Source organism: Gekko japonicus, unplaced genomic scaffold (assembly GCF_001447785.1).
Source record: "Gekko japonicus isolate JY-2015 unplaced genomic scaffold, Gekko_japonicus_V1.1 scaffold5301, whole genome shotgun sequence".
Taxonomy (NCBI): domain Eukaryota; kingdom Metazoa; phylum Chordata; class Lepidosauria; order Squamata; family Gekkonidae; genus Gekko; species Gekko japonicus.
In genome coordinates, this window is record NW_015160991.1 from 10,981 (window position 1) to 21,960 (window position 10,980).

Genomic DNA, 10,980 nt, shown 5'->3' on the forward strand with positions numbered 1-10,980 from the left:
CAGCTGGGGGTTGTGTGTGTGCATGGAAGCTTGGAGAAACAGTCACCTACAGCGTTCCCAAGTGTCACTCCAAATGTGAGGTCTTGAGCAGGAGATGTAGCGGGAATTCTGAGAGATAGACCACCAGAGAATCAGCAAGGAGAGTCAACAGCTGTTTTATTTGGCGCCAGGTACAGCCAAGGCGCCAAGAGGCACTTTTGAACAGGGCTGCACAGCAAATGAAGATGGAGTCAGGTTTATATAGTTACAGAGTGCAAAAAAACCCAAAACATTTTCCTTGTCATTTCTTAGCAGAAAGATTATCAGAAAACATTGGCAGCATGCTTTGAGCACTCTGTACTTTTCAAGACCACAGCATTCTTGGCTGATCACACATCTAGCTTGTGGGAAGGCCGAAGCTTTCCTGTTTATCAACAGGTGTTAAATGTCTGATTACAGAAATAAAGCAAGGTTAACATCTCCCTTAGTAACGGGCCCTAGCAATGCCTAATATGGTCATGACTGATTGCAAGCGTCTATGTCCTTGTATCTTGTCTTCCTACCTGCTAAAGCAATGCGTTGCCTGCGTTTCTTAATGGCCTTATAATGCTGCAAAATTGCTGTTAAATGCTTTATAACCTCGAGTATCAGTTTGTCAGGAGAGCTTCTCACCAGATCAGGCCCTCTGAGGGCAGCCTTTGACTGTGTGTGTACTATAAGAGTACACGGTTGTAAGAAAGGCCAAAAACTTTCTAATGAGTTTCTCCCCTCCCCCTTCATCTCTTTGCAGATAAAACTGAGAATTCCACGCTTGTGGTCAAAGGTTGTGTCCCAGAACTTGTCCTAAGCGCTCTGTTGGGGACGAAGGATGTCAAACCTGGCTACATATACGAAATACAAAGCGCTATTGAGGCAGCACCTCTGATACCTACTGAGCCACCTACTACAGTGAAGAAGACATCTGAGGAACCCACTAAAAAGCCCACCCAAGCAACCACCCCCCACATTTCAACTACTGAGAAAAACAACAGCCCCCACATTTCAAGCAGTCTTCCCTTTGCCCTTTGGCTGAACGTGGCTACATATACGAAATACAAAGCGTTATTGAGGCAGCACCTCTGATACCTACTACGCCACCTACTACACCTACTACTGTGAAGGAGACATCTGAGAAATCCACTGAAAAGACCACCCAAACAACCACTGAGAAAAACAACAGCCCCCACGTTTCAAGCAGTCTTCCCTTTGCCCTTTGGCTTCCTAGCATGTCTTGGCTGCTGTTGATGATGCTTCTTTCCTAAACCCGGGGCTCACCTGTGTTCCGTGCCTAGCCCTCCCTGTCAATCCTCTGCTCTCGCGTACGCAGACCCCCCCCCCCCCCAAGAAGTCCCATTAAACCAGATTCAGTCCTTACTGCGTGTGGACGCTTTTAATTCAAACCCAAGTCTACCTCGTTCTGTTAAAGGCATACGGATGAAACCGAAAATTAATACCGCGCCATCGAGTGGCACTCGACTCATGGCGCACCCCCCCCAATCCACGAGCTGTTCAAGAAAAGAGACGAGCAGAGGTGGTTTGCCGTTGCCTTCCTCTGCAGAGCGACCCTGGTCTTCCTTGGCGGTCTCCCACCCAAGGACTAACCACGGCCAACTCCACGTAGCATTCAAGCTCTGTCAAGATTGGGCTAAACTGGGGTATTCAGACTGCTCAGATTAAGGTAAAGGTTTCCCTTGCTCGAAAGCCAGTCGAGTCCGACTTTAGGGTTGCGGTGCTCATTTCCGTTTCCAAGCCGAAGAGCCAGCGCTGTCCGAAGGCATTTCCGTGGTCATGTGGCCGGCATGACTAAACACCAAGGCGCACGGAACACTCAGATTAAACTGGTGTGTTCACACAACAGCCGAGTCCCATATTAACTAATGGAAGGCACTGCCCCATCAGATTAAACTGGTGTTTAAAACCTGCTCTATAACCAGAGCAGGAGTGTTCACACAACAGCCGAGTCCCGTATTAACTAATGGAAGGCACTGCCCCATCAAAGTCCAATGTTAACGGGCCCCATTCAGTTCAGTGTCAGGGATTTTTTTGTAGACGCTGAATGTTCCCATTGGAATCAGTGGGGGCAGGATGATTTGACCTTGCTGGGATCACACAATCAAGCTCTGTTGTTTTAAATCTCTGTAGACAGTAGGGGTTTGGAAATTTCGAAGAATAATTTTTATGTCAAGGATTGTGATGCAGGAGCGTAATGACCTGCTCAGTGACAGTGAACGACATTAGCCCTCTTCCAAAGGTGTATGTTAGGAGTGTGTGCTACCCACGAACCTCCTGATACCCACATCAGCCATGCTGCCTGAAAGGAGCAATGTGCAAATTTTGCAATGTCGCCTATACATCCTCTGTTTGCACTGCACAAAATGGTTTCTCCTTGCAAAACTGAAAATTCGGGCATTGCTCCTTTCAGACAAAGTGCCCGCTGTGTGTAGCAAGAGGATCCTCCCGCAGCTGCTGGCCTCCCGGTTGGCACAACCATAATGTCCCAAAAGGGGCCCCTTTCCCAAGGATAAACTGATTGGCTTCATGATACAGATGGAGATTCAGATCTGCATCTATGTCAACAGGGTTTCTCCACAGCTTATTGAACTGGCTGGATGAAACTTGTGATACGAACGGGACTCCCATCCACACCATGGGGCCACCAGGGGTCACTCTTTATTTATTTCCTCATTTATTTTATTTGTTGGAATGTACACCCCTCTTTCTACACCCCTCTTGAAGTTTAATCAGCCTTTCAGAGCAGCTTACCGCCCGAGGAGAGAACCACAACCGCAAAACTATTTGCTGAAAATATGAACATTCCAAAGCATCAGGAGCATTCAGTCCACTGCCATACAGGAAGGCTGAAAGACTGCAGAAACAAATTTTCTCACAAAATCAGCCAAGAGCCTGAAGGAGGAGACACGAGAACAGCTGGAAGGTCAGGCTAACATTACAGGGGACTGTTGCGGGAACCGCTGAAAAAGCTCTGCCCCTTGAAGAAGTCAATTCCACCATTATTCAAGACAGTGTTATGAGCAAGGCCTAATCCATGGATCTTTAAAGAGTAAGATCAGTGCATAACTAAGTAGACATTCCCTCTGGTGACTCACTGCCCATGATTAGAACTAGATGAGATCAAAGTCCTTCTGGGATCGGGACCTTCAACTGCTCAAGTCCCCTCCCTTCCTTCAGAGGCAGAAGACCTCAAGATACAGGATTCATACAAAGAACCATTTATACAGGAGAGGGACAAAAAGAGGAATAAGGAAGGGTCAGATTATCACCCATCCTTTTCCACCTGCTTCTCCTGTTCATCTTCATCTTTCTCCTTCTCCTCTCCTACTCCTTTCTCTCGTTTGTCCTCTTGTTAGCCCTTTCTCTCCTCTCCCTCTGATGTTTCCTCCCTTCATCATCGAAAGAGTTAGACTGTAAGCTCCTTGGGAGCAGAGGTTCACTTTTTGGGGAAGGGCAAATGTTACGCTATAAAGCACCATAGCCCTTGTTTATTTAAGGAACTGTTTACTTTAGAGAATTTATAACTTGCTTCCCAATACGAGGAGGGGAGTTACCATCTTCATCGGAAAACCCTGTAATAAAGCTCAACGTTGTTCCAAATAAAGTAATCATGGTGTAACTAATGGTTACAGAGAATTAATTATCGTATGGCAGTGGGTGTAATATAGCCAGGAGATATGAAGATTGTCTGACAGCCAGAAACTCTAGCTCTTTTTATGGTGAGCTAGGTTTATTTATTTTGGGCCAAGAGAACTGTGACTGACCTAAGGTCACCCAGCTGGCTTCAAGTGGAGGAGTGGGGAACTGAACCCGGTTCTCCAGATTAGTGTCTGCCGCTGTAACCACTACATCAAACTGCTTTTCTGGTTACAGAGAAAATGGAGACTAGGGTTCCCAAGTACCTACCTATAAACCAGTGGGGGACACATGCTTCCCCGCAGGAAGATTCTTGCTTGTAACCCAGGCGCTGCACTATTCTGTCGCCCAGATGTGACGTGTCGCCCAGACGTACCATCGAGTTTCCAGCCCCATTGCTAGAGCGTCACCCGGCTACGTGCCTACGTCATGTCTGGGCGATGGAATAGTGCAGCGCCTGTGTTTTCCCCATGGGAATGGTCCCGTGAAGAACTATACATCCCCTGCCAAATTAAGGTAAGTACTTGGGAGCCCTGATGGAGACCCATGGAACATGTTGTACAGGATTAGCCCACCCAGGCCAGTCCAGGGATGAGAGGGAATCCTGTACTTTTCAGTACATTAAACAACAAACCACGAGATGGTCTATACCCTCTCTGGTATCCAGACAATTTGCCACCAGAACCTCTTTTCAGTAGTCCCTGTTTTTCCTAAGGGAAGAGATTCCAAACCCTTAGTTGGCATCTGGGACAGAACACATTAGCAACTCAATCCAGAGATGCACACTTTTACTCTTACAAAGGTAGCTGAAGTGGTCAGGGTTAGCCACAAGATTTAGCCTTGGAGGTCAAGTTACGACATCAGAGACAAATTAGCAATAAGAAGGATCTTTATTCAGTACAGAGCTTAGCAAACAGACTAGGAGATTACAAAATAACAAAGGCAAGGGCAATTTGCCTTAACTACACATTAAAGATACACATGTCCCGGTCACACGGAGGGGTTTGGCCCGGGATAGGGACGGATTGGGGGCGCAGCAAATGGGCACGATCTCACCACAACATCTGGGAAGCGGCGCGCACCCGTCCCCGATCTGTCCCTATCCCCAAAAACTCGCTGCAAAAAAGAACCACCGACAGAGGTGGTCTTACCTGAAAGTCTGCGGCAAGCACGGCTGTAGGATCACCGGCGCGTCCTTCTGCTGGCCCATCCCCGGCTCCTGGCCGAACTGCACATGCGCATGCATGCGCAGCCGGTTGCCTCGGTCGCCTGACCGTGGCTTCCTCCCTGGCATCTAATCATGCCGGGGAGCAACGGTGCCGCGGCTCAGGGGATCCATGTCATCCCGCCACCATGTGTTTATTTTGGTGCGGCTTCCAAAAGCCGCACTTAGGCCACGCATTCCCCCCATGTGGCAGGGGCCATAATTACCAATTCAGGAACATCCAACAGTCCAGAATAGTCCAAGGGATTTTGAAGGGAAATCCCATCTTTGCACACCCATGTGCTCCAAGTCACAAAGCAGGTCTTTGTTTTCCAAGAGACAGCATTTCAGGTGCAATAAAACAGGCAGCAAGAGCCTCAGAGCTAATAGAACAAGAGACTCGAGAACAAGAAAAAGCTCACTCCCATAGGGATCAAACAATTATACCCCAATCTAATCATGATTAGCCGTGGCCATTCGGCCAATCACGAGCAGCAGGGGTGTGTGGCCAATTTCAGATTGCCATAGCTGCACATAAAGTGTGTGTATAGATTGGCTAGGAGGTTGGAGACCCCGCCTGCAGTCATGTGACCCCAAACTCCAGCTACTTCATTGTGTACGTGACTTGTCGCATGTGGGCCAGGAAGTGGAGCCATGAGGTCTGGCTTTTGGCATGAAGGTGTGAAAGAATGTGGGTTTATGGTATGGCTATTGAGGCCATGTGGCCTCACCATTTGGCTTGCAACAGGAAATAAGACACAGCATGTTATCATAATGTAATCACAGGAAAAGGCATGTGGATATAGAAAGCAGAAAGCAAATTTTCTATACACATGTATTAGTGGGACCACAAGAATGTGAAATACCCACAATAGAACAATTGAAAGGAATTCTACACAATAGAGAAAGTCTCGTACAAAAGGTGAAGAGATTAATATCGAGTCTTGAGAACAAGCTAGGCTGGTGACTCATAATGAAGATGGCACCTCTTCACACCTGCCACTTTGTTGTTGTTCAGTCGCACAGTCGAGTCCGGCTCTTTGCGACCCCATAGACCAGATCACGCCAGGCCCTCCTGTCTTCCGCCGTCCTCTGAAGTTGGCTCAATTTCATGTTCGTTGCATCGATGACACTGTCTAACCATCTCATCCTTTGCCATCCCCGTCTTCTTTGGCCTTCAATCTTTCCCAGCATCAGGGTCTTCTCTAGTGAGTGCTCCCTTCTCATTTGGTGGCCAAAGTATTTGAGCTTCATTTTCATTATCTGGCCTTCCAGGGAACAGTCAGGGTTGATTTCTTTTAGGATTGACTGATTTGATCTTTTTGCAGTCCAAGGGACTCTCAAGAGTCTTCTCCAGCACCATAGTTCAAAAGAATCTATTCTTCGGTGCTCGGCCTTCCTTATAGTCCAACTCTCACAGCCATGCATGACTACTGGGAATACCATTGCTTTGACCATGCGGACTTTTGTTGGCAGGGTGATGTCTCTACTTTTTATCATGCTGTTTAGGTTCGCCATCGCTTTCCTCCCAAGGACCTGCCACTTACAAAAGCAATAAGGAAATGAGAGGTTTAAAGAGAAAAAGAGGTTGTTACAGTTATCTTTAGGGCAGAAAATAAGGAAGTTCCTGGAAAGGATAAAACACACAATTGTTAGTGAAAGCATTTCAAAAACATGTTCTAAAAGGCAGCAATCTTAATGCAACAGTGTGCAAGAGGTCCAAACAATTTATTTACCAAATACTTTCAGGCATGGTACCCCGTGGTAACCTCTAAGAGAAACAAACCAGAAAAGATGCCAGAAAGAACCACAATGCATTCTCCATGTTGGTTTTAACTGTTAAATAGTAGCCACAAGGCAGCTGTGATGTGGAGCAGGACTCGGATAGGGGGGTTAATTCTTTTTCACTGTACCTTGTTTCCCATCTTCAAGCTCGATCTGGAACTGCTATTTTCCCAACTGGGGAAAACGTATAGGTGACATGTAGATAACTTACATACAGGGGTCATTTCGTAGAAAAAGAGGTGCAGGAGCTCATTAGCATAAATCATTAGCATAACTTATTTGCATACGCCACACCCCCTGACATCACCGGAAGTGTGTCAGAAGGCAACACCCACCGCTCAGGCTCCACTGGTCTGTTTTGGATTGCTAGCTATTGGGGGGTGGGGGGAACGTGAAGATCTGCCCTCGTAGAGGAGGGAGAGCTTGTACCTGAATAAAACTTGGTCTTGAAGGTGCCACTGGACTGTTTTGGACCGGGGGCCCAGGAGGAGCTCTGCAACTTACCTGGCTGCTTCTTGCTCTAAAAGCCCTCTCAAACAGTTTGTTTTGCATAGTTTGTGGACATCCAGGAGAGTAGAAGCTTTCCTGACCTCCTTGGGAAGACCTGTCCACAAGTTGGGAGCCATAATGAAGAAAGCACGAGCACAGCCAGTTGTTGATCTTGCCCATTTGCAGGCCGGAAGCCCCTACTGACTTGCAGTAGGTCTGAGGTTCAATCCCTGGCATCTCCAATTAAAAGGACTGGGTAGTAGGGGATGTGAAAGACCTTGACCTGAGACCCTGGAGAGCCGCTGCCAGTCTGAGTAGACAATACAGACCTTGATGGTCCAATTCAGTATTAAGCAGAAGCTCCTGCTGACTTGCTGAAGGTCCTAGGTTCAATCCCCAGCACCCCCAATTAAAAGGTTTGGGTAGGAGGTAATGTAAAAGTTGTTGATCTGAGACCCTGGAGAGCTACTGTTAGTCTGAGTAGACAGTACAGACCTTGATGGACCAAGGGTCTGATTCCGTATTAGGCAGCTTTGTTAGCAGTCAGACCCCTCCTCTTGCTGAAGGGCCGTTTATAAACAGAAAACCCATATACACTCTTCCACATATATTTCTCAGCTCAACTATCATAAGCATCAATACACTGCCAGGCCTACAATAACACAACATGGATGCCAGCCAGGACAAGTCTGGACATATAGTTTAGAAGTATGTGGGAAAGAGCTCCCCACCCTAAAGGGATGCATAATTTAGGACAATGGGCCTCCCAAGAGATATTGCCTCACCTTGGACTAACCTCATCCACACCCAGCCTTTTTCCCAGCTGCAGCACCTAGAATTCATTGCATTGCACTACCCACTTCAAATATTCTAAATACTATAAATTTTAAACTGCTTTTATTGTATCATTTATCATGTTCATTTAGATGGCTTGTGTTTATTGTTCAAGTTCAAGTTAGCCTTGATTGGCATAAATTGTCGATACAGAATATACAATTTGAGAGCACGATAAAAACACGATCCACAGGTACATCCAGGGGTAATTTCCTGCGGGAGCGCACAGGAGTGGAGCTCCGGCAGTAAGGAGCCCAGGGGGCGGGCACATGCAACAAGCCCCGCCCCCTGCTCCCAGCAGCCCTCAGTCAGGCCACAAGGAGCAAGAAGCAGCCCGGTAAGTTGCAGAGGCCCAGGTACAAGCTCTCCCTCCTCTGCGAGGGCAGATCTGCACATTCCCCCCCCCCCCAATAGCTATCAATCCAAAACAGTCCAGTGGAGCCTGAGCGGTGGATGTTGCCTTCTGACACACTTCCGGTGATGTCAGGGTGTGTGGCATATGCAAATTAGTTATGCTAATGAGTTATGCTAATGAACTCCTGCACCTCTTTTTCTACGAAATGACCCCTGGGTACATCTGTTAAAAAATGATGTCTCTAGAATCCTTGGGTGCAACTTTAAAGTAGCTTGGAGAAACTTGGCCGCCACCTCGGCGATGTCAGAGGAGAAGTCATTCAGAAATCTGTGTATCTTGAGTGCATCAGAGCAGTCCATCATACTGCTTAAAGCAGAATGTAAATATATAAGAGACAATAGGGACCAGGATCCTGGAACCTCAAACCGTCACCCATAGGAACCTTGGCGGGAAGTTTAAACCCACCAGTGGGACCTGTGGGTGGTCCACAGGGGACTGTATATAGTTGCCCTTCTGGCCGGTATTCTCTGTTGTGTTGTGTACCAGTAAACTATGTGCTAAAAATCACACCATTTCCTGATTCTTCAGTGCTCCGAACCCACTACACAACCATCAGGGAGACTATAAAAACATCATTTCAGTCCCCCCCTCTTTCTGTTTACTGATCCCAGAGGACCGCTGGGGCCTGTGGAGGCCTCCTGCCTCTCCAGTGATTTATGACGGGCTCTATTATTTCACCCTAATGAGAGCAAAGGGAATGTTCCCAGCAAATGTGGGGAAGAGCTTCAGATCTTTAGAGAGATCCCAGAAGTGGGAGAAGAGGGCAGAGTTCGAGAATCTCCCAGCAAGAGGAGAGAGAGAAGAGATTGCCAACTGCTGGGTCCTGTGGAGGCCTCCTGCCTCTCCAGTGATTTATGACGGGCTCTATTATTTCACCCTAATGAGAGCAAAGGGAATGTTCCCAGCAAATGTGGGGAGGAGCTTCAGATCTCTAGAGAGATCCCAGAAGTGGGAGAAGAGGGCAGAGTTGGAGAATCCCCCAGCAAGAGGAGAGAGAGAAGAGATTGGATTTATACCCCACCCTTCACTACCCGAAGGAGTCTCAGGGCGGCTTACCATCTCCTTTCCCTTCCCCTCCCCACAACAGACACCCCGCAAGGTAGGTGGAGCTGAGAGAGCTCTTTCGAGGACTGCTCGTGAGTGAACACCTCTGAGAGAACTTGTGACTGACCCAAGGTCACACCAGCAGCTGAGTGTGGAGGTGTGGGGAATCAAACCCAGTTCTCCCCGATTAGAGTCCACGCTCCTAACCACTACACCAAACTGGCTCTCAGTTGACATCAGTTACTCACTGACGTTGTTGTGTATTCAACCCATCTAAACCTATGTTAAGCTTGAGACCTCAGCCGGATTCTAACCTGAAACAATACCATTGGCTGAGGCAATGTCTATAACCAATAAAATGTAAGAGTCTGTGCTGGAGGGAAGACAAATGATTGGATGTTATCTTTTTTTTTTTGCAAATAACTTTTTATTAAATTTTATAAATAACTGGAAACCATTCCATACAATAACATAATAGAATTACAATTAAACGTTTGTAAACTTACATACAAGTAATTTAACTAATAAAAAACAAAGTCTTTGTATTTCTGTGGTAATTTAAAGGTTTGTGGTTGACAATTCGCAAGATATTCAAAAAAAATAAACCATTTTTCCATGAAATTGCTTTTGATGTTGAGGTTTTCTTGTGCAAGCAATTGCATGATTGGATGTTATCTTTACAATGTGATTGGATGTTAACTATGAGAGGGCGTGGCTACCCCAGCCCGGGAGAGTTTAAAAGGAGCTGTGCTTCACTGTTGTTTTGTGGCGTGTCGTCTGATGGTGTGTGATCGTGGAAGTTCTCGTTCTTTAATAAAGCGGAATCACTTACTGCTTACTTCGTTGTCGAGTTGCCAACATAACAGACATCCACAAGGCCAGAGGGAGATGGGAAAGTGACAGGCACTCTTCTGTTGTACCCGGCCTCACCGAAAAAATCCCTCCCCAAACACCTGTTTCATCTTAGTTAATATCTGTATTTGCTTTTAAAAGCCATCTTGGCTCTGACCTGGATGTTCAGGCTAGCCTAATCTCTGAGGTTGCTGTTAAGTTGCTCGCTTAACAAAGCAGTCGGAGAGTGATTCAGCAAGGACACAGCTTTATTCTTCCACTCGAGCACAACTCCAACACGGATCAACATCTGATAGCCAGAACAGCCTTTACATGGCAGCTGTCCCGCTTTTAAACATTCCCGGCTAATGTAGCCACACCCACTGTACAAATACCAACCAATAAGGATGTTCACATAAGGACCAATCACGGACGTTCCCGCTCAGGGAGCTTGCTTGAAAGGGATTGGTTAGGTGCTTCCTGGGCTAGTAACACGATTGGATGGATTTGGATCCTATCCCAAGGACGAAGCTTTACATTACACTTGAATTAGATGTTTCACAACATATCATGCGTTCAAGGCAGCTTTGAATACACTACAGTTGCCATCTTCCAGGTGGCACCTGGAGGTCTCCCAGTATTAGAATGAATGTCCAAACAACCAAGATCTACCCACCCTGAAGGAAATGGCAGCTTTGGAGGGTGGACCGTA